Source organism: Arachis hypogaea, chromosome 8 (assembly GCF_003086295.3).
Source record: "Arachis hypogaea cultivar Tifrunner chromosome 8, arahy.Tifrunner.gnm2.J5K5, whole genome shotgun sequence".
In the NCBI taxonomy this organism is placed as follows: domain Eukaryota; kingdom Viridiplantae; phylum Streptophyta; class Magnoliopsida; order Fabales; family Fabaceae; genus Arachis; species Arachis hypogaea.
This window is the reverse complement of record NC_092043.1, coordinates 31,710,080-31,732,144: the sequence shown is the minus strand read 5'-3', so window position 1 is coordinate 31,732,144 and position 22,065 is coordinate 31,710,080. Positions and strand designations below refer to the sequence as shown.

At 29.2% G+C, this 22,065-nt stretch overlaps 1 long non-coding RNA gene across 1 annotated transcript; it reads left to right on the top strand.

Annotated features, from left to right (window-relative positions):
- The first annotated feature begins 19,503 nt into the window (after positions 1-19,503).
- On the top strand, positions 19,504-21,237 carry LOC112706995 (uncharacterized). Its single transcript, XR_003155940.3, has 2 exons — positions 19,504-19,899; positions 20,704-21,237. It is a non-coding gene; the product is annotated as an uncharacterized lncRNA (long non-coding RNA).
- Positions 21,238-22,065: the final 828 nt, after the last annotated feature.

Here is a 22,065-nt window from a genome sequence, read left to right as displayed (position 1 = left end):
AAGTTATCTAACAAAAAAATCATCTAATAAAATAAAAAATAAAAATCATCATTATAAAAAAATCATCTAACAATCAAATCAAATAAAAAAAATTATCTAACAAAAAAGATAAAAATAAAAAAATCATCTAACAAAATAAAAGATAAAAATCATCATTATAAAAATGTTGCTTTACTATTCGCATTTCGCAGTTCTTTATTCAACAAGCAACACTCCCTCTACCTTTAAGTTCAAATATAAAAAAATTAAGTATTTTTTATTTATTTAATTTGATATTATTTTATATTTCACTGTTTATTTAATTTAATTTTTTATATGATAAAAAATATTAGAATATTTAATAAGTATTGATATTATTGTATTTGTACAAATTGATAAAAAAATTTAATAAGTATTATAATTTTTAATATTTATCCTTCTAACTTCTTTTTTATATATTTTATAGGATATATATTTAAAGTTTTATATAAAATAATCATAAAAAATAAAAAAAACTTGATGTATTTTTTAAGAAAGAGACTAAAATTTATGTTAAATTTTTGGCCCCAAAAATTTATTTCAAACTCTGACACTGTATATAACATTTGAAAATTAAATATCTAAACATACCTTTTTTTTTCATTTTATTTTTTTGTTATTTTATTTATTTATTTTATATATATATATATATGCTCTAAATTATGAGACACATTTTACATAATTTATTTTATTTTTTACACTAATTTAAAAACGATATTCTAATAGAAAATTTTATTAATATTAAGAATTTAAAAATTATATTATAATTTAATTATTTTTTATTTGTGTCTGAGTAATAATTAACTTTTTACTTATTATTTTTATTAAAATTAATTTTAATTAATTTTATGATTTTAGAAAAAGATTAAATTGACTAATCCACACATCCTTTTTAGTTTAATAAATTAAATTTATTAATTTTTTTTGTTAGATACATTGAATAATCTTTAATTTTAAATACTGTAATATAATAATAAATAAAATTTGAACTCACATTTTTTAAATAAAAAAATAATTCTATTTAAATTATAACTCGTTGATAAATTTATTGACTTTATGTTCAAATTAATTTCAACGGACTTTTGGTTAGACCACACAGGAGGCAGGAATTACCGCCTACTTTGATGTCCATAATAAGCAAAGTATTTAACTTCTTATTTTTGCAATATTAAAATATGCCGCGTAAATTATTATTTCGATTATAAATAATTTTTAAATTCATCGTGTTTTCAGTTTTTGAATTTAAACATATATTCCTCTTGCTTTATTAGTGACAAAGTTTTAAATATGAATGTTTTACATAGGAATATCTAAAAAATTCATATAGGAGAGATTACCCACCACGAAAAGTTAATGGGATTCGCAAAATTTTTATAAGGATGGAGACTGGTCCCGCGAATAAATGAAAACGGGATGGGGATTGAAGTACTTATCTCATGAATTCGTAAAATCTCTACAAAAGAAAATTTACTTAAATGCTGATTAAATCTCTAAAATTATCCTTTAAATTCACAATTTTTATCATTTCAGTCATTTAAATCCAAAATTTATTATATTAGTCTCTAAAATTTAATTTTTGAGTACTATATTAATCCCTAAACTCTTTTTAGCACTGAATTAATGAACGAAGTAGTGCTAAGCTGACTCTAACTTATCACGCTAAATACAGGACTAAACGACGGCATTTCATTTTGACATTTAAATTAGGTAAAAACGAGAAGATGAATAAGAGTTTATATGATGTGTAAACCGTTTATTTCCCCCATTCTCCAAAACGACCTTGTTTTTGCGTTGTTTAAGCGTCAAAACGAAAAGATGTCATTTAACCATGTGTCTAGCGTGGAAAATCAAAGTTAACTCAGCATTTCATTCATTGATTCAATGCCAAAAAGGGCTCAGGGACCAATATAGTGCTTGAAACTAAATTTCGGAGAGCAGTATAGTGAATTTTGAATCTTAATGACTAAAATGGTATAATCCTTGAATCTCAAGGACCACTACGAAGATTTAGTCTTTAAATGTCTTTATATATAGGATTTTTTAATAAATAAAATAAATATTTTATTTATTGAAATATGTAAATTATATCGTTTTTACCGAAATCCATCTTTTTACTTATCCTATTTACTCTGTAAACGATTTCACTTTGATCATATCTTGTTTATAGTGTAAACGAAATACGACACAACACGACTTAGATGTATCATGTTTATAAACATGTTGTGTAAGGTGCCTTATCTCATTTACAGTTTATCTCGTTTATACTGTAAAGGAGATAAGGCGTAGATGCACTTATATAAGAAACTCGTTCACAACACCCTTCTGGTCCCTTTTCCCATTTCCTTCATTTTTCTCTTTCTCGAACGTTTCTCTTGATATTTGTGAGATACTCAGACTAGACACATGGAATGGAGACATCAACCACCTGAACGCCATTTGGCACATTACGGGAGCGATTGACTTCGAAGTTAATTTTGATTCTTTTTCTCTTTTAAGAGATTGAGCATGTAATTATAGTTTGGGTATTTTTATAAACGTAGTGTCGTTATATATGCAGATTAGATTGTCATGTTATTAGAATTTGTTCGGTTGTGTAGAATGTACAAATTACTGAATTAGTAAATGTAATTAATTAATTTAATTAAAATTCTAATTAATTTAATTGTAATTATTAGTTTTAATTTATTTTTAAAAATGTTTTTTCTATTTTTACATATATTTAAATAAAACATTATATTCTCAATTTTAATTTTCAATATGTTGTATTGATATTTGATAAATTAATTATCAATTAGATTTTTTTATAATTAATTATTCTGAAATGTAAAATAATTATTTATTGTTAAGTTTTATTTTTATATGTTGAAATAAAATTATTTACAATTGAAATAGATTTATTATTGAAATACATTCATCTTTTAATCAGTGTTATGAAAATCGAATAGGACCTATCAGTTTGACCAGATTAATCAAAAACCGGTTTTTTAGTCAATTCGGTTGATGTATAGAATCGTTCTGCAAAAAAATGGTTAGAAAATCAGATGAACTGATAGTTAACCAGTGAACCAGCCCGGTATTTATGCACCCTGGTTTGTTTCTCTATCCATCAAACAACACCGTTTGATTCATTAAAAAAGAAAAACAAACGCAGCACAATAGCCCCTCTCCTTCTTTCTCCACAAACGGACCAAACCCAACCCTATAAAGTAAAAACCCTATCAGAACAGAGTAGCAGCTAGCCATCCTTACCACTATTGGCATTGTTGTCGCATCTCCTCCAGTTGTTGTCCCCACTGTTTAATCTCTTTTCCTCTGTCGTAACGTGTCTTGCTTCGCAACATGTCTTTGTCTCATTCCTCCTTCGCTGCATGGCCCCTATTTTGCCGGCCCACTGCTCAATCTCGGCTCCTCCATCGCAATGCGTCTTGCGTCTCAACTTATGTGGCGTCGCATCTCGTCTTCCCCGTCTCATTCTTCCGTCGCACACATTCCCTATTCTGCCGCGCTCCAGCCCACTTCCTTGAGTTAATTTCTTTGATTATTTTTGTTTTTCTGAGTTAATTTCTTTGATTGTTAATTGTTGTTAACAAGAAGAATTGTTGATTGTTATTTATATTGAGTTAATTATTATTGAATTTTGTCAAATTTCGGAATTAATTTTGTATTATTGTTCTGAATTTCTAATTTTGAGTTAATTTTTGCAAGTTTTTTAGATATTATCATCTATTATGAATTTTGTGAGCCTTTTGATGGTGTTATAATAAACCTTTATTGATTCATAACAATTGAAATTGTTGCTTCTTAACTTTTTGAACTTGTGATTCACTAAGATTAAATTTTATTTCTGTTCCTTTTTTTTCTGAAGCATAATAAATCTGCATTTTAAGGCTCCAACATCTTGACTTTGTAAACAACTATCATAGAATATTACGTGTTGCAAGTTAGCTTTTGCTCTTTCATTTTACTTTATTGTTTATTTTGTTATTTTTACTGATTCTCAGTTGCTGGAATCTGATTCTAATTGGAATTGCTATTTTTCTATTTTTGTGAATTTTTATTTATTTTATTGATGATTATTTGATTATTAGAAGTTGTTGTTGAAATTTTTAAATTTAAAATTTAAAATTTTCATTACTAATGTGACAAGTGTTGTTGCTGATTATTTGATTAGAATTTACTAATGGCAGGAGAATATTTACATACATATATAAGTATCCCAAAATATCCAAAATACAGAAATAAAACCTTAATTATCCTTAAACCTCTAAGAGGGAAAAAATAAACAAGTTTTTTGGAGAGAAAGCTAAGTACATATACACATGAACTACATAACAAAAGAACCCAAAACTGCTCAGCTTCAGGAATCCAGACGCCTAGCGAGGTGACTCTCGACCTGCATCTGAAAATAACAACATAGTATGGGGTGAGAACCGGAGGTTCTCAGCATGTAAAGGTGCCACACATATAATATATAAGGTCCTGGAAATACCAGAGGCAATCCTAAAATGCCAACACTTAGTTATAAAACTTAGATTCTATATAGAAGCCATAGAAGGGGTCGGTGTTCTAAGGAATACTAAACTTACTTACTTAAACCTAACTTTATCACCAATCCGGTCAACCTTTCCTCTGCTCTTCCAGCACCAATGCTTTAGCAGAGACAGACAACCAAATAATTTCAAGCACAAATAGAAAACAGGTAGTGCAAGTAGCAAATATAACAATTAGCATAATATATATTCAGTTAAGCAATCCCAAGTAATGCATAGCAGACAAAACAAATAGAATGCACATGATGTATGCCTGTCCTATGGATGATGAGGCTCATCTGTCGATTATCCAGCCAAGCCGACTAGTTGGAAACCCTTAGCTTGTCCCTCGTCGGGCATTCCCATGAGTCTATGCATAGATTTTCTCATTTCATTCATAATTCATACATACATTCATTCATATATAACTCACTAAATGGGGGATATCCATTCCCGGGAATTTATACGTGCCCGATCACCCTTACGACGTAGGGTCAACAGAGTATCGAGTTTCAACCTGGAACACATGGTAGCAAGCCACGGTTCTGTTATCCAAGAAAACTCGTATATCAGATATCATTAATTTCATAAGCCGCATAATATTCATAACCGTTCATATTCATCATGTAATCTTTCATCATAGCCATGGCATCATAACTTATTTTTAACCTTCACATCATTCTCTTATAATTTATCATGTTTATCTCCTTTCTTCATCCCTAAGTTACCTCAATTCCCTAGCTTCAACTAAATTCTAAGCTTACTAATAAGATCTAAGGTGAAAAGGATAAAAATAGAGGTTTAGAGGTTCGAAACCATGTTTGAATCACAAAAATACAAGTGCTGGAAAAACAGAGTGTGTGCAGACGTACACAAGTGTGCGTGTGTACAATTTGTGAAAGGCAGAGCGTGTCCGTGCGCACACAAGCTAGAAACTACTTAGTGTGCATGCGCCTCACATATGCGAGCGCTACCAGCAGTAAGTGTACCCCTGCATGTGTGTGCGCACCACGGCGTGCCGCACGTTTTCTGTAAAACACAAGGTGTACGTGTGCACAAAGGTGTGCGTACGCACAAATGAAATTGTTGCTACTGCTGGGTGCGTGCGCACATCAATGTGCGTATGCACACAAACCAGAAATTCTGATCCTGCTGTACTTAAAAAATTTCAGTTTTTGCACAAGATTTCTGGCTCCATAACTTTCTCTACAGAATTTGATTTTTCACAAAATTTATACGGTTCTCAAGCTTATAAAACCCTCTTTGATTTGAAACAAATCTCATCTTCACCCAAAATTTTAGGCTCGAGTTATGGACTGCCAAAGTTCGTAAAAATTAAGTTTTTATTCAAAACCTTAAACCTCCATTTTCTTCAACATTAGGTTCAATATCCATTTCCTATACATATATTCAACACAACACCTAGCATAACATGTCCAAACAACTTTACACTCCACTTGCCAATTTAAAACCCATCAAACATCAAATTCTTACCAAGTCCATACCTTAGTTCTTTTACCTCCATCAACATAACCATCAACATTTTTCAATACATACATTTATTATCAATTTCATCAACTTGCCAACAATATTCACATACCAAGGATTATGGTTACCAACTCAATATACTTATATCATCAATCAACATAATTAATGCTAAGCCTCCAGTTTACATGATCATTCCAACTTATCCTATAATTCTCTAGCCTAAGTATTCACACGACATTATATATTAAATACGCGAAACCTAAGCCATACCTTGGCCGCTTCCCCACGTGGTCTAGGGCGACACTTAAGCCACACACACACAGCCCCACAATTCACAAAATCACCAAGACCTTGGCGCCAATTCTCTACCAAGCCTTCAAATGTCCACAATTCAATTCCAATACTTGTATATATACACCTAGTTCACACCTATCATACATATATGATTCAAAATTCAGAATTTACATACTCAAAACCAAGAATTGGCAAAGGCGAGAAACCTCATTGTACTCACAGACCAAGAGAGCCAAAATCAACAAGTACCACAAGCTAATTTAAACCTAGAGAATCAAAATTAACAAATTTTTAACTTGAGCACACATAATTTTCGAAAATTGAGGGGAAGGAGAGGCTGGAGTGTTAGAGTGACTTACCAAATAAATTGTTCCGTTAGAATTGTAAAGCTTGACGCGCTGGACGCGTAGCCACAAACGGTGTGGCGATCGGAGCTCGGATGAGGAAGTTATAGTGGTTTGATTATATGAGTGAGGGTTAGGTTTGCTCTTGTTCTTCCCCCTTCATGGAATGTTTCCCAGCGTGAATGATGAAGAGAAGGGAAAGAGGAGGCTGGGTTCTCACTTAATGGATGGGCTTGGTTGGGCCTTGGGCTCATTTTGGACCCAGTTTAATTGGTTTAGCCCGTTTGGCCAAATCTTGAGCCAAATTTTTTAAAATTAATGTCAAAATTCTTGTTTTGAAGAGCTCTCTGCTATTTTAATATTAGATTTACATTTCTAGTTTTTCTCATTAAAAATCTAATTTATTGGCTAATTATTTACTAATTTAGCAGGGTTTACAGTAATCAATTCAGTTCTCGCAACCTTGCTTTTAACAGAGGCCATACATACTATTCCCTAGGCGAGTGAGCCACACTCTTGCACCTCCAGATGCCATTGTCCCTTACTTGAGGGAGGCTGGCATCAGTGACACGGTGCAACTCAGGAACTTTGTCTTTGACAGCTTCTTGATAACTGCATTCGTGGAGTGGTGGCGTCCGAAGACCCACACTTCCCAACCTCTTTTCTCCCATGACCACTGACATGTGTCAATATCAGATTTGTTAACTCTGACAAAAACATACTCTCCGAGTGTGCAGTAGAATAGAATTTTCACACTTGAATACAACCAGCATAGTGTCACTGTTCTTTATGTGATAGTTGGGATACACTGTCACAACAAAATAACCACTGATACTAGACATTCATACTAAATTTATCGAAGAAACGGATGAAAAGAATGATTGAGATATTTGTGGAGAATACCAACAGTTTGCAGCTGATTGAATTTTGTCGTACTATATCTCATTTACAGTGAAAACCTTTTAATTCAGCATGTATCTTGTTTATAATGTAAACGATTTCACTTTGAGTATATCTTGTTTACAGTGTAAACAATATACTTAGATCCCACTTTATTATACGTATCACGTGTATAAACGTGATACGTGCAAGCTGTGTTGTGTCTTACTGTAAACGAGATATACTCAAAGTGAAATTATCTACCGTGTAAACGAGATAAGTAAAAAGATGAATTTGGGTAAAAACACTACAAATTACATATTTCAGTAAATAAAAAGTTTATTTTATTTATTTAAAAAATCTCTTATATATATGTTGTGTAAGTAATCCTAATTCACATGATTTTAATTTATATGTTAAAGATTTTATGTGTATGTTATTTTGTTAAATTTGTGTTTGATTTGATATATTTAGTTTAATTGTATAGGATTTTATTATAGTTATGTTAATTTTTTTTAAATTTAAAACTTAATAATATTCAATTATTCATGGATACACACGGGTATTTGCCTTTTCTGTAAGAAAAAATAAACGGAAACCCGTAACGATAATGAGATAGGAACGACGGAGAGTATTTTACTAATTTTTAATCCAACTTTCTATAGAGATTATTATTTTATTTCTCTATTTTCTCTTATAATAATAAATTTTATATATTTAATAAACATAAAAAAATTATTTGTTATATTGATTCCATAAAATTATTTATTAAATAGTATAATGTCATTTAAGGGTAGTAGACACAACTATTAATTTTAGCAGCAATTAAAGTTGTCGCATAATAAGTGTGGTTTTTACAACACAAAGATTGTCGTGAAAAAATAGTTGAGTCATCAATCCAAATAGTTGACAAACGCGAGTTATGATAACAACAAAAGTTTATAGCTATATACCAACAATTCAAATTGTTGGCAAATGCGAGTTAAGTTAGTGACTGAAAAAATTACATAGTTTATGTCAGCAAATGAAATTGTTGGCAAAGACTAGTTATACTAGCGATCAGAGTTGCAAGCGATGCTGAGTTATGCCAGGAATCGAATTTGTTGGCAAAAAACTTGGTATTACAGTAAAAATATTACTGACATAACATGATTTTTACTTGTGACGTAAGAAATTGCTGCAAAAATTTTTTCTCAACATGCATGTGTTATTAATTAAAATTTTTGGTATTGCTAACATGTAACTTAAGAACACATTTTATAACATGTAACTCACATTTGTTATATTGATTCCATAAAATTATTTATTAAATAGTATAATGTCATTTAAGGGTAGTAGACACAAATATTAATTTTAGCAGCAATTAAAGTTGTCGCATAATAAGTGCGGTTTTTACAACACAAAGATTGTCGCGAAAAAATAATTAAGTCATCAATCCAAATAGTTGACAAACGCGAGTTATGATAACAACAAAAGTTTATAGCTATATACCAACAATTCAAATTGTTGACAAATGCGAGTTAAGTCAGTGACTAAAAAAATTACATAGTTTATGTCAGCAAATGAAATTGTTGGCAAAGACTAGTTATACTAGCGATCAAAGTTGCAAGCGATGCTGAGTTATGCCAGGAATCAAAGTTGTTGGCAAAAAACTTGATATTACAGCAAAAATATTACTGACATAACATGATTTTTACTTGTGACGTAAGGAATTGCTGCAAAATTTTTTTCTCAACATGCATGTGTTATTAATTAAAATTTTTGGTATTGCTAATATGTAACTTAAGAACACATTTTTAAAATATTATAAAAAATATTTTACTAAAAATTATTAAAAATGTAAAATATTTTAATTTTTTAATGTATTATTGAGTACATAAAAGATAAAAAAATTTATATTATTATATTTTTAAGAAATATTTTTATTAGGGCACAAGATATATGGTTAATCCTAAAATTAGTTTTATAATAAATATTGTGTTGAGGAATTTATTTTAAAACATATTTATACAATATATCAATCATTGCCTAAATATAATTTCATTCAACTTCATGTATGAAAACAAAAGAGAAAACATTATTAATAAGCTAAGTCATGACATTTGTTAAGGACATCTAAAAAACACTCAATAAATTTGATTGCTCTAACCTGCACACTTTGAAGTTGCAGTGTGTTCTTCTGCTTACCTAACTTAAAATCCTAATATAGCATATTGGATTTCTAATTGTTCTAAATATATGAATGAACGCATATACGATTTCTTTAGTTATTACCATCCATCAATATTCCGTAAGTTACCAAGATTCAAATCTCCATCATCATCAAGGAGTCCTCATCATCATCAACTTTGTACCACTTTCGCACTGGCGAATATATTGGACAATTTTTAAGTATGCTAAGCAATTCATCGTCCATTTGTGGCATAGAATTATTCAATGCCTCCTTGTTATTGTTACAACCTCCATTATCATTCTTCTCTGTATACAATATAACACACAATCATGAATTATCAATCATAATAATCAAACTCGTGAATCATAAATAAGTTAGTTTAATTTCACCTGTTGAAATCAATTGATGAGAAGAGCTTTGAGTTGCAATAATGGTGGCTATTTCTTCTTCTTTACTGGTTCCAACTGGTGGCAATGGTGGCTCTTCAATAATTTTTCTCTTATCAGCTAATTCTTCTTCCTCCCTACCAATAACAATGGTTGCATCCATCTTTGACTTTCCCTTGCGACAAAGAGCATTACCCTCCATCACCACATCATTCAATAAGCCACTACTCTTACAATAAGGAGACACATGGGTTAATGGCAATACAAAACTTGCATTATTATTGGTGTAAGAGAAAGAAGAAGAAGAAGAAGAAGAATCATTTTGATTAGGTTGTTTCTGATTATGATTTGGTGGAGGATTGGCAGCAGAAATATTTGAAGGTAGTTCAACATTGAGATTATTTTTAGGGTAACATGAAGCTAAGACCGAATAAAATGGTGATGAAGAAAAGTGTTGTGCTTGTTGAACCGTTATTTGTGGAGGATATTCTCTTAGGCGCTTCTTCATTCTTGAGTTCCAAAAGTTTTTGATGTCATTGTCTGATCTTCTAGAAACCTGAAAATGGAAAACATATATATAATAACATTGTAAATGGAAAAGGCTCTTGCCTGGTTCCGATGATGGAAACAATGCAATCCAACTACAGCCAGAATGGTATTTGATATTGCTTTTTTTTTTTATAGATATCAGCCAAATTCTCGTCTAATCCTATCGAAAATCTCTTGGAATGAAGTTTTAGATTTAGATGTAATTTTGGAAGAACTTGGAGTATATTTGGAAAACTATCAAACACAACAACCACAATACATCATCACAGAAGAAAAAGAATCATCATCAAATTTCAAGTTTAAATTTCATCTCAACAGCAACAAGAAGAATCAACAAAACATGAAATCGCAGCAGCATCAGCAAAAATTCAAGAAAAGCAAGAGGTAGAAGTCTATGTAAATCTAGATTTAACAAGCAAATCAATAACAAATTTAATAACAATATATTACAAATTCAATTTCACAAGATCTGTAATCAAACCTTTTTTTTTAGTCAAAATTGAGTCTAACTCTATTAGTTGAAATTAGGGGTGTACATATAGTTCGACCCGATCTAAAAATCCAGCCCATCCTAAAGCATTTTAGGTCATGTTGGCCTGGACCCAAAGTGGCCTGGGTCTAATCCGAAAAAAGAGAATGAAACTTGGAAGGATACTTAAATTGAGACCGGGCCATAGCTTGAGTCACCCAGACCCGGCCCGGCGAACATACACTTCTCAAAATTAGGGCACGCATTCATGTAGTGCACAATGAAGATTGAAGGCATCCAGTGAGGCTGAGGCACAACCCTGAAGCCTGAACTCTGTCTTCTCTCCTCAGCACGCAACCACTGAACCACGCCCCCTCGTCCCCTCACGCATGGTGGCGACGACGCCACCCTTTCCCTCTCAACCCCCTCTCTCTCACCAGCCACTGACACCACTCACCAACCTCAAAGTCACCTTGCCCCATGAAAAAGCTCCTCTATTCGATTGCTTCTCGACGATGACTCTCAGCGAAGTGCGATGGCATTTCTCTGTTGCCCCAGTCGTCTTCTTCTTCTCTGCCACCATCAATCAGCCACTAAAAGTCACCATTTCTGCTCTGCTCTCTTTTCAAGTCGTCTTCTTCTCTTTTCTAACATCTGTTCTTTGACTAAAAATTTTGATTATTGGAACTTCTGGTCAAAGATGTTGATTATTGTTCTGATTTTTTATTATCAGTGATGGTAGTTTTTTTTTCTGAAAAAAAGTAATTAGTAATTGTATTTTGATGTTTTGATTCTTGTTCTAATTACCAGTAAATTAAATATTGCTGATTATTACTGAATCTGAAAAAAATTAATTAGTTTTGAGTCCTTGTTTCTTTTTTTAGTTAAATCTAATGTATTGCTGATTATAATCTAAATTAGAATCTGAAAATATCTAATATTGATTATTGCTGAATCTGAAAAAAAATAATTTTTTGCTAAAAACATTAATTAGTTTTGATGGATCACCCGATTTTCATCCAGTAAAATTGTGGACATAAATTTCATGGGATATAGGGTCGGATTATAGTCTAAAAAATAAACCGTGTATATATATATATATATATATATAGTTAGATCTGGGTTAAGACGAACTTGGATTCACTCAATTCATATACACCCCTAGTTAAAATGATGATTATAAATCATTAAAAAAAAACTTCAATTTTAGAAAAATATTTACGTCAAACACTTTTAACATCGACATAAAATACATTATTACGAATTAATTATGTATTTAAATTATATTTTAATTAATAAAATAAAAAGAATACATTTTTGATTATTAAAAAATATTAATGTCAAAATGATATTTATTATGGAAAATGTAGACGTAGTACAAATGTCGATTTTATATATTAAAAAATCTGTGTATATATATACATCAACAAAAGTGACTTATGGAACAAGATGATTATTGCACCAAAAGACAATACACGCACGGAAAAGAGTCGGACACATGAATATAGACCCCAAACATGCATTTAGAATAAATAAACAAACAAATAAAATTTCTAGTATATATCGCAATATAAACTCTATATATATAGCTAAGCGATACCTTGGTAGCCATTAGAGCCCATTTGTTTCCAAACTTAGCATGAAGATCATCAATGGTTTTCTCCTCTTTTTCAGAGAAAGGACCCTTCTTCAAGTCAGGATTTAGATGGTTCGACCATCTAAGCCTACAACTTTTGCCACTTCTCCTCAACTCAGAATTCTTTCGAATTAAACTCCAATTACCTTTGCCACACTTCTCTACCTGCTCGATAAGTATGGCGTCCTCTCTCGGCGTCCAAGGCCCCTTTCTCAAATCATCTCTCCAAGACTCACCATCCTCATTGTTCTTGTTATTATTGGAGATCATTTTGACCTTATATATATATGGCTGCTGCTGCTTCTTAATTGCACCAATCTGTATTTGTTTTGATATGGGTATGTAAGGACTAAGAATTTGATCGATGAAACAAGAAAGAAATGAAGTTAGAGAAAGATGTGGGGTTTTGTTTTGTTTTGTTTTGGTGTTTAGTGTTTTAGAGAGACAGAAGAAAGTGAGGTATGAGAGCTAACACTTCATAATACTTCCGCGTTATATATAGCAGCATCTGCACGAATTAAGGGACTTAAAAAAATAATTTTATTAATTTAATTTCTTTTTATAATCTATTTTTTTATGATTTATATTTTTTAAAGAATTTAATTTTGATATCTTGATTAATAGTACAAAATGTTTTATACAATCATCTAATTACATCCAATTTTTTTGTATTATTATTTACATGGCCAATTTAATTACGTAATTAGATGTATGTGTAAATTTTACATTGACAAAGTAAATAATGTGCATGAAAATTAATTTTTTTTTAAATTATAAAGTATTTATAAATATGTCCACAAAATTAAAGATATTTTATTAGTTACACGTATTTTTGATTTTTTAATAATTTTTAATTATTTACTTAGTATTAATAAAAATATTTTAGAGACTAATTTATTAATAAAAACTTTTTTTAGAAATTGGCCTATTAATCAAATATATTTTTGGTGTAACAAGAAAAAAATACACATATAAATAGAGGTTAATTTCTGTGATCAAAAAAGAAAAAAAATAGGAGCCACACAAGAAAGGTTGGAATAAATTAGTGACATGTCTTAACGTATTGTTTGAGTGAGTTTTAAAAAATATTTTTAAAAAATAAAATTAATTATATATTTAAATATTTTATATAAAAAAATTATTTAACAACTATATTTAAATATAATAATATAAAAATATTTTTTATTTATTATATAAAAAATATTTTTAAATAAAAAATCTTTTTAAAAATAATATAAATTATAAATTTAAAAAAATTAATTTTTTAAATATTTTTATTTTTATTATTAAAAATTTATCAAATATAAAAAAATTTATTTTTTATTTTTTTTAATAACTTAAGAACACTCATGTAAACTCTTAATCTTATTATAATTTCAAGCTATTTTCGTCTTAATTAAAAACAAACATGACGATGACATATTAAAAAGGAGCTACCTACTTAGTTTTTCCATATTGATGTATGGTCTTATAGGCCGTCTATATATTTATAATTTTCATGTATTCTTCAACTTAATTATTATACAAGCTATTTTTATTACATTATTATAAATTATTATATATTGAAAATTTAATTGTAATATGTTAATAATATAAATAAATCAAGTACTATTTTTTGAAAAACTTTTAATTAAGATAACACTAAGATGAATGTAATACTTTTGCTGATGTAATATAGTGCATGATTGAACACTTGCAGTACTTAATTAATTTTTTTACGTTGAAAATAATAATAATAATAATAATAATAATAATAATAATAATAATAATAATAATATGATTCATATATAAAATTTAATATTGCATAAATTAAAATGATTCAAAACACAATTAATAATATAATTCTGTAAAATTATACTTATTTAATTTGGTAACATTTCATTAGACAAAAATTTTATTTCATTATATATATAATATTGTATAATTGCATATTTAAATTTTAAAATCTAAATCCTAGATAGTATGTATATAATAATGTATTGTTGCATATTTGAATTTTAAAATCTAAATCTTAAATAGTATACTTTAAACTCTATGTTTTACATCACAAAAAAAATCTATTTTACATTTTAAATTATATATCATAAATTTTAAAATTTAAATTTAAATCATTAATATAAAATATAATAAATAAATAAATTAAATTTAAATTAACTAAAGAGTACAATACTCTTTACTTAATAATTTTTTTTTAAAATGAACCACGCATCTATCACTTTTTTTTAATTAAAAAAAAGATATACTAATAATGTAAAATTAGTTATTAATATCATTTATTTTATATGCCGCCATTTGAATAATTTTATAGGAAAAATTGATTAAATAATAGTATAAAATATTTGTAATTAAATCATTAAAATATACATGTAAATTGGAACTAAATTAGTAATAAGATTATCAAAACAATGGAATATGTTGGATTGAATTGTTAGAAGGTGGAATAAATTGAAATTTTAAATCTGTTAACCTAAAAAATTGGTCTAATTCACGAATTTTTGTAGAGTACAACTAACTAATTTGTCTAGAAGATTTTTTTCTAGTATTACAAGAATATATACATAAAATTTGAAAATTAAATATCTAAATATACTTCTTTCAATTTATTTAGTTATTTATAAATTTAATCAAAATTATATTTTATTTTATTTTTTATAATAATTTAAAAATAAATATTCTGATAGGCAATTTTATTAACATTAAGAATTTAAAAAATGACAAAAATTTTATGTTATAATTAATTATTTTTTATTTATGTTTGAATAATAATTATATTTTAATTTATTATTTTTATTAAATTAATTTTAATTAATTTTATAATTTAAAAAAATTAGACTGACCGTCTTATAAAACTACCAACAGACTATAAAATAAGATAAATTAATATTTTAAATTTATTTTATTTTAATAAATTGGACTTATTCATGGTAACTTCAAATAAATCTTAACAGACTTTTGATTGAATAGTACGCTACTTACCGCCACTTTCATACCCATAATAAGTAAAGTGTTAAGGCTCCAATTTAGATAAATAATTTAATTAAATTTAAAAAAAATAAATAATAAATATTTATAAAAAATATGATAAAAAAATTATTATAAAAAAATTATTTTTTTTCAAGTATTTAAATATCTTTTTAAAAAGTTACAATTAATTTAAAAATTATATCAAATATTAATATTATACTTTTTTATAAATTAAAAATAAAAAAATTACTTATAAATCTATCAAACACAAGCCTTTAATCTACTTATTTTTGCAATATTAAGATATGCAACTTAAATTATTATTTTAATAATAAAATTATTTTTTATTCTTCTTGTTATCATTATTTTGAATTTAAACATATATTATCTCTTTCTTCATTAATGATAAAATTTGAAAAGTAAATGGTTTACGTATCCATTAATGCCTTAGTATGAATATGCATTTTTTTGTTATAGTATTATTTTTTTTCAAGAGTAATAACTTATATTTTATAGATCTGCTACACATTTAAGTAATATTGTTATCCAAATTTAACTAAATAGACTCAACGCTAACAAAAATTATTTTTGTTAAAAAGAGTGTGATTATATATGCACACATAATTCTTTGATTCCAGTCAAGTTATCTATATTCACGCGCGGAGTTTTACGTTATCGTCGTCGTCTTCTTCTTCTTCTTTTTTATGTTCCTCCTCCTCCTTCTCCTTCTTTTTCGCGTATTTTCTTCTCATCGTCATTCTTTTATTGCTACTGTTACTGTTATTATTGCAGTAGAAGGTGAGAAAAAAGAATTTTGAATTGTGCAGAACAACGAGTCTAAATGCACCTTAATTTACTCAGAAATGAACTGAAATCACATAACAATTATGACGCAATTAACTCAGAAATAAACCGAAATTACATATAATTTTGACACAATTAACTCAGAAAGAAAGTGAAGCAGAGAACAATGGTAAAGAATCTACAGGTTTGAGAAGCAATGGATGTTAATAATAAAAGATTTTCAACATGAACTAAGAGATTTTTGCATGGAGATTTCAAGTTTAACTGAGAAGAATTTAGCTACAACAGAGAAAAAGATTTTTAAAAAAATGCCTTTTAAAGAAAATAAGTATATTCATGGTATTTTATATTAAATTCATAATTCATTATTTCTTGTTATATTTTTTATTTAATTTTACTAATTTTCTAAGGCCTTGTCCAAGAGATAAACTCAAATTTAACACATAAACTTAGAAATTGTGTTAAATTTGAGTAAATCAAAAAGAATTTTGAAAAAATAAAATAAGAAGGAGAAGATGAAGAAGAAAAAGGTGAAAAAGAAGAAGAAACAATAGAAGATGAGGAGAAAGAGGAGAAAGAATTTTGAATTGTGCAGGACAACCAAGTCTAAATGCATCTTAATTTATTCAGAAATGAATCGAAATTATATAATGATTGCAACACAATTAACTCACAATTAACTCAGAAATGAATCGAAATTACATAATAATTGTGACATAATTAATTCAGAAATGAACCGAAATTTACCATAATGATTGCGACGCATAAACTCAGTTCGAAAACAAGTATACAAACAAGACTGAATCATGAACAAAAACACATTCAAAATCAATTTTGGATCAGACAATGTCATTAATATGTTTTTCTTCTTTTTGTTTGATATTTTCTTCTCTTTTTCTTGGTTTTACTCCTCTCAACAGAGTAAATCAAAAAGAATTTTGAGAAAATGAAATAAGAAGGTGAAGAAAAAGATGAAAAAGAAGAAGGAGAAGCAGAAGAAGATGAGAAGAAAGAAGAGAAAGAGTTTTGAATTATGTAGGACAACGAGTCCAAATGCACCTTAATTCACTCAGAAATGAACGAAAATTATATAATGATTGCGACATGATTAACTCAGAAATAACCAAAAATTACATAATGAATTGCGACACAATTAACTTAGAAATGAACGGAAGTTACATAACAATTGCAACAAAATTAACTCAGTTCGAAAACAATCACATAAAGAAGAAGAAGGAGGAGGAGGAGGAGGAGGAGGAGGAGGAGGAGGAGGAGGATGATGATGATGATGATGATGATGATGATGATGATGGAGGAGGAGAAGAAAAAGAAACGAGAAGAAATTCAAATGAGAAAAGAAGGAGGATGAGGTGGTGGTGTTGTTGGTGATGATGATAACAAAAGAAAAAGATAATGAAAGAAGAAGCGTGTGACTCTAAATCATTTGAATGAATTTGAATGTTAAAATTGCTTGGATGTAGAGTATAATTCTATATTTTATTAATTAATAAAAAATAATATCTCATAATAAAAGGTGGGGATCTCCCAAAAATATATACTAATAGTATTAATCTAATGGTACATGGTTAAACTAGAAAGAATTTAGAAGAAGAAAGAAAATAAGTCGAATTGAATGAAACTAAGGGTGTGTGAGGTTTTAGAATTAGTTTTTATTACCAAGAATATCATTCCTAGGAATATAATGCCTAAGAATGAGATTACTTTATATGTAAAATTCCTATGTTTGTTTATAAAATTCAATACTTTGAAATATTATGTAATAATCCTAGGAATGAATAATTTTTTGTTTGGTTGAATCTAAAATTTTTGGCAATATTATGTAATATGTTAAAATTATTCTTAATCATTCAGATTAACGATTAAACTTAATAAACACATAAAAAATTTACATATAAATATATTTTCAATTAAAAGGTTAATATTATTATTGTTGGACAAAAAAACTTTTTATTTCCAAAAATACCCCTATATCAAATATTTTCAATCAAAATTATTATTGACATTTTCTTAAAAAATTAAATATAAATTTAATCAAATATTATTATTTTTTTACATTTTAAATTTATAAAATATCTCTGATAATAAATTTATTAAAATACTCTTAACAACAAATATGTTCAATTAAAGTTATTATTGATTTTAATTTTTTAAAATTTACTAAAATATCCCTAATATTAAATATCTTTAATTCAAATTAACATTATCACAATTAAAGTTAGCACAAAATACTTACCTAGACCATAATTCATAATTTTTTTCATAATCCATAGTTGAATTTATTTTAAACAAATCTCAAAAATTCAAACCACATGTATTAAAAAGTTTTACTATTATCCAAATCAAAGTTACAAAAAAAAATCTCAAATGACAAAAATTACTGGCACTAATAAACATACATGTATAACTCTTGTACAAGAACACATACACATTAACAAAATAAAACCAATGTTATGATAGACAGCCTCACACATAAAACAATGATCACAATAATGGAGCATGACGTCTTCTCCTCCATTAGTTTCATATTTCTTGTGCAAATTGATCCCTCTATCTACTCCAAGTATCTCTCGTCTCAATTTGGTGGATCGTCCTACCATCTACTCCAAGCATATTTTGATCTACTATCTTATCAATAGGAAGAACAACCATCACTCTTCTAATGTGATTATGCAAAAGACAACATGCATTTATAACTATTCCTTTAGTCTTAATAGGATAAAATGCAATGTACTGAGAACCGGACCGGACCGGCCGGTTCAACCGGGTTAACCGGAAACCGGTCCCCTAGCCGGTCGGTCCACATGAAAAACCGCGCTGCAAAAAACCGGTGGAAAAACCGGCCGAACCAGTGGTTAACCGGCGAACCGGGTGAACCGACCCGGTTTTTGTCAACGCCGGTTCTCTCCCAGCCCCCTGAAAACGGCGTCGTATTAACTTTAAAAAAAAAAAATTAAAACAGCCAATATCTGAAGCTGCTTCCCCCTTCCCTTCGACATTTCCCATTTTCCCCCAAATCTCCAAAACTAACCTAAAGCCAAAATCCCTTCACCTTTGTTTCGAAGACAGCCACCCTAATCGGAGCTGCAGACGGCGGAGGTGGTCGTCTTGTCTGCGTCGAGGCTGGAGTCGCGGGTCGTGGGTCACCGTCGCTCGTCGTCTTCTCTGCTTCCAGGGTCGTCGCTCACCGTCGTCTTGTCTGCGTCGAGGCTGGAGTCGCGGGTCGTGGGTCACCGTCGCTCGTCGTCTTCTCTGCTTCCAGGGTCGCTCACCGTCGCTCGTCCATCACTGGTCGTCTTCTCTGCTTCGTGCTCGCTTACCGTCGCTGGTTGTCTTCTCTCCTTCGAGGTTAGTTCGTTCTGGCCTCTGGGTTGAACCAGTTTAAGGCTTCTGATGTTAGGGTTTAGGGTTGTGCTTCCTGCTCGGTTGTTAAGCTCTGTTATTAAATTTTATTTTTTTTGTTCTGTGCTTCAAATTATTAAGGCTGTTGTATGTTGAATAAATTGATTAAGTTCTGTGCTTCAATTAGTCCGTTAGCATTTAACCTAAACAAGTTTTAGTGCATAATTTCTTTCATATAAACATTGACCATTGTATAGTTTTCCCATTTAGATGTTCCAATTTCAATAGTTACTTTTACTCTAAAATAATTATGTTAAATCTGCCTAGCAAAGATTTAGGTTCATATTCTTTGTGTATATGAGTATCCAACTTCCAAATGTGCAAGTTTGTTCTGTGCATACATTGGAAAACTTTGGAAGTTTTTTGTTCTGTGCTTCAAATTATTAAGGCTGTTGTATGTTGAATAAATTGATTAAGTTCTGTGTTCTTGGTTGATTAAATTCTGTTCTTGGTTGAATAAAGTGAATAAAGTTGGGACTTGCCAAGTGGATTGTTGATGCACGTATTCCTTTCAATGCAATTCAATCACCTTACTTCCAACCTGCATTGGATGGTGTTGCTGCAATTGGACCTGGTTTATTGTCATTAATTATAAAAGAAGGGTATTCAAAGTTATATATTTTGATATTTATTGCCAAGGAAATGCGTTTATTTGTTTTTAAAGAAAACACATATTATATATTTCTTATTTTTTCCTTATATTAAATTTCTTATTCTTTTGATGGACAACACTTGAAATTCAAAATGCAGTTTCAATACATTAATCAATGAAAGAGCTTAGTGGCATCAAATAATGGAGAGAGGCATGAGGATATAATCATTGTAGTAGGGATGAAAAAAGTGATATGTGAGTCTCAATCTCAAAGCTAAGGAAGGAGTGGGTGCAAAAAGTATTAAACAAGAAAAGTTAAGAGGAACAGGGACAATGGAGGGATATAACAAAGGGAAGCACAAAATGGATAGGATTGACGGAAAAAGAGGGGGTGCAGCCACAATATGCAAGGAGTTATTTTAATATGGAAAATTTTGTCATGTGTTTTAAGTTTTGTTGATTGGTATGAGGATTACTTTTGGTGTGTTTTAGTTGTTGGGTTTTAGGATATTTTTTTGTGTGTGATTTTGTTTTCTTTATGATTTTTTATTATTCTTCATGGGGACGCGGAAGGAAGTGATTGATAAATCATACACATTGTCTCTCTTATTTTGGATCAGTTTGTACCAACAAAAAAATGGATAATATATTGTAAAAATAATATTTTTAAAAAGATTACACAAATCTATAAATTTATTGTTTGTAAATAATAAATATTAAATAATAAATAAGACACATAAATTCATTGTTTAAAATTATGTTTTGATTTTTTTTATAATTTTATTATATATTTAATTAAATCGGTTCAACCACGGTTCAACCCCGGTTGAACCATTGAACCATTGAACCAGTCACTTGACCGGTTCGATGACCGGTCCGGTTCTCGCAACCTTGATAAAATGACATTTTCCTTAAAATTTTTTATCTCGTTTTTAATACTCCAAATGTCCTTTTAATGATACTTCTAACTTGTGAGTGTTTCATATTAAAATTTTTTTGAGCTATACTGGGTTGATTATGTGGATTATACTCACCGAAATGATATTTTTGTCCTTTATAAGGTGGTAAAAATCCTTTACAATTCATGTATCTAGCATCACATAAGTAGTAATGACCTAGTGTGACATATAAAATTGAAGAAAATTAATGAAAGATCAAATAGTTACTTTGATAACATACTAAAGTCTCAATAAAATACCTTAGGGAACACTAAACCCATTGCAAAATAGTTCATCTTGCAATACTGCTAGAATCCGCAGCTAAATCCTCCCAACCCGTCAATACATAGATAAATTGCATTTTTGGAGCAACCACTCCAAGCACATTGGTTGTTATGTCACCTATTCTATTTCAATATCTAGGCTTATTAGCCTCAAGGACATTGACCTTGATATGGATACCATCTAAGGCTCCTAGACAATTCTAAAATCCAAAAAAAAAAAAGATCAATTAACTCAATCCGAAAGCACATCAAGCATATTAGGTTTAATAGCATTAGCAAGATAAATTACCTTGAACCA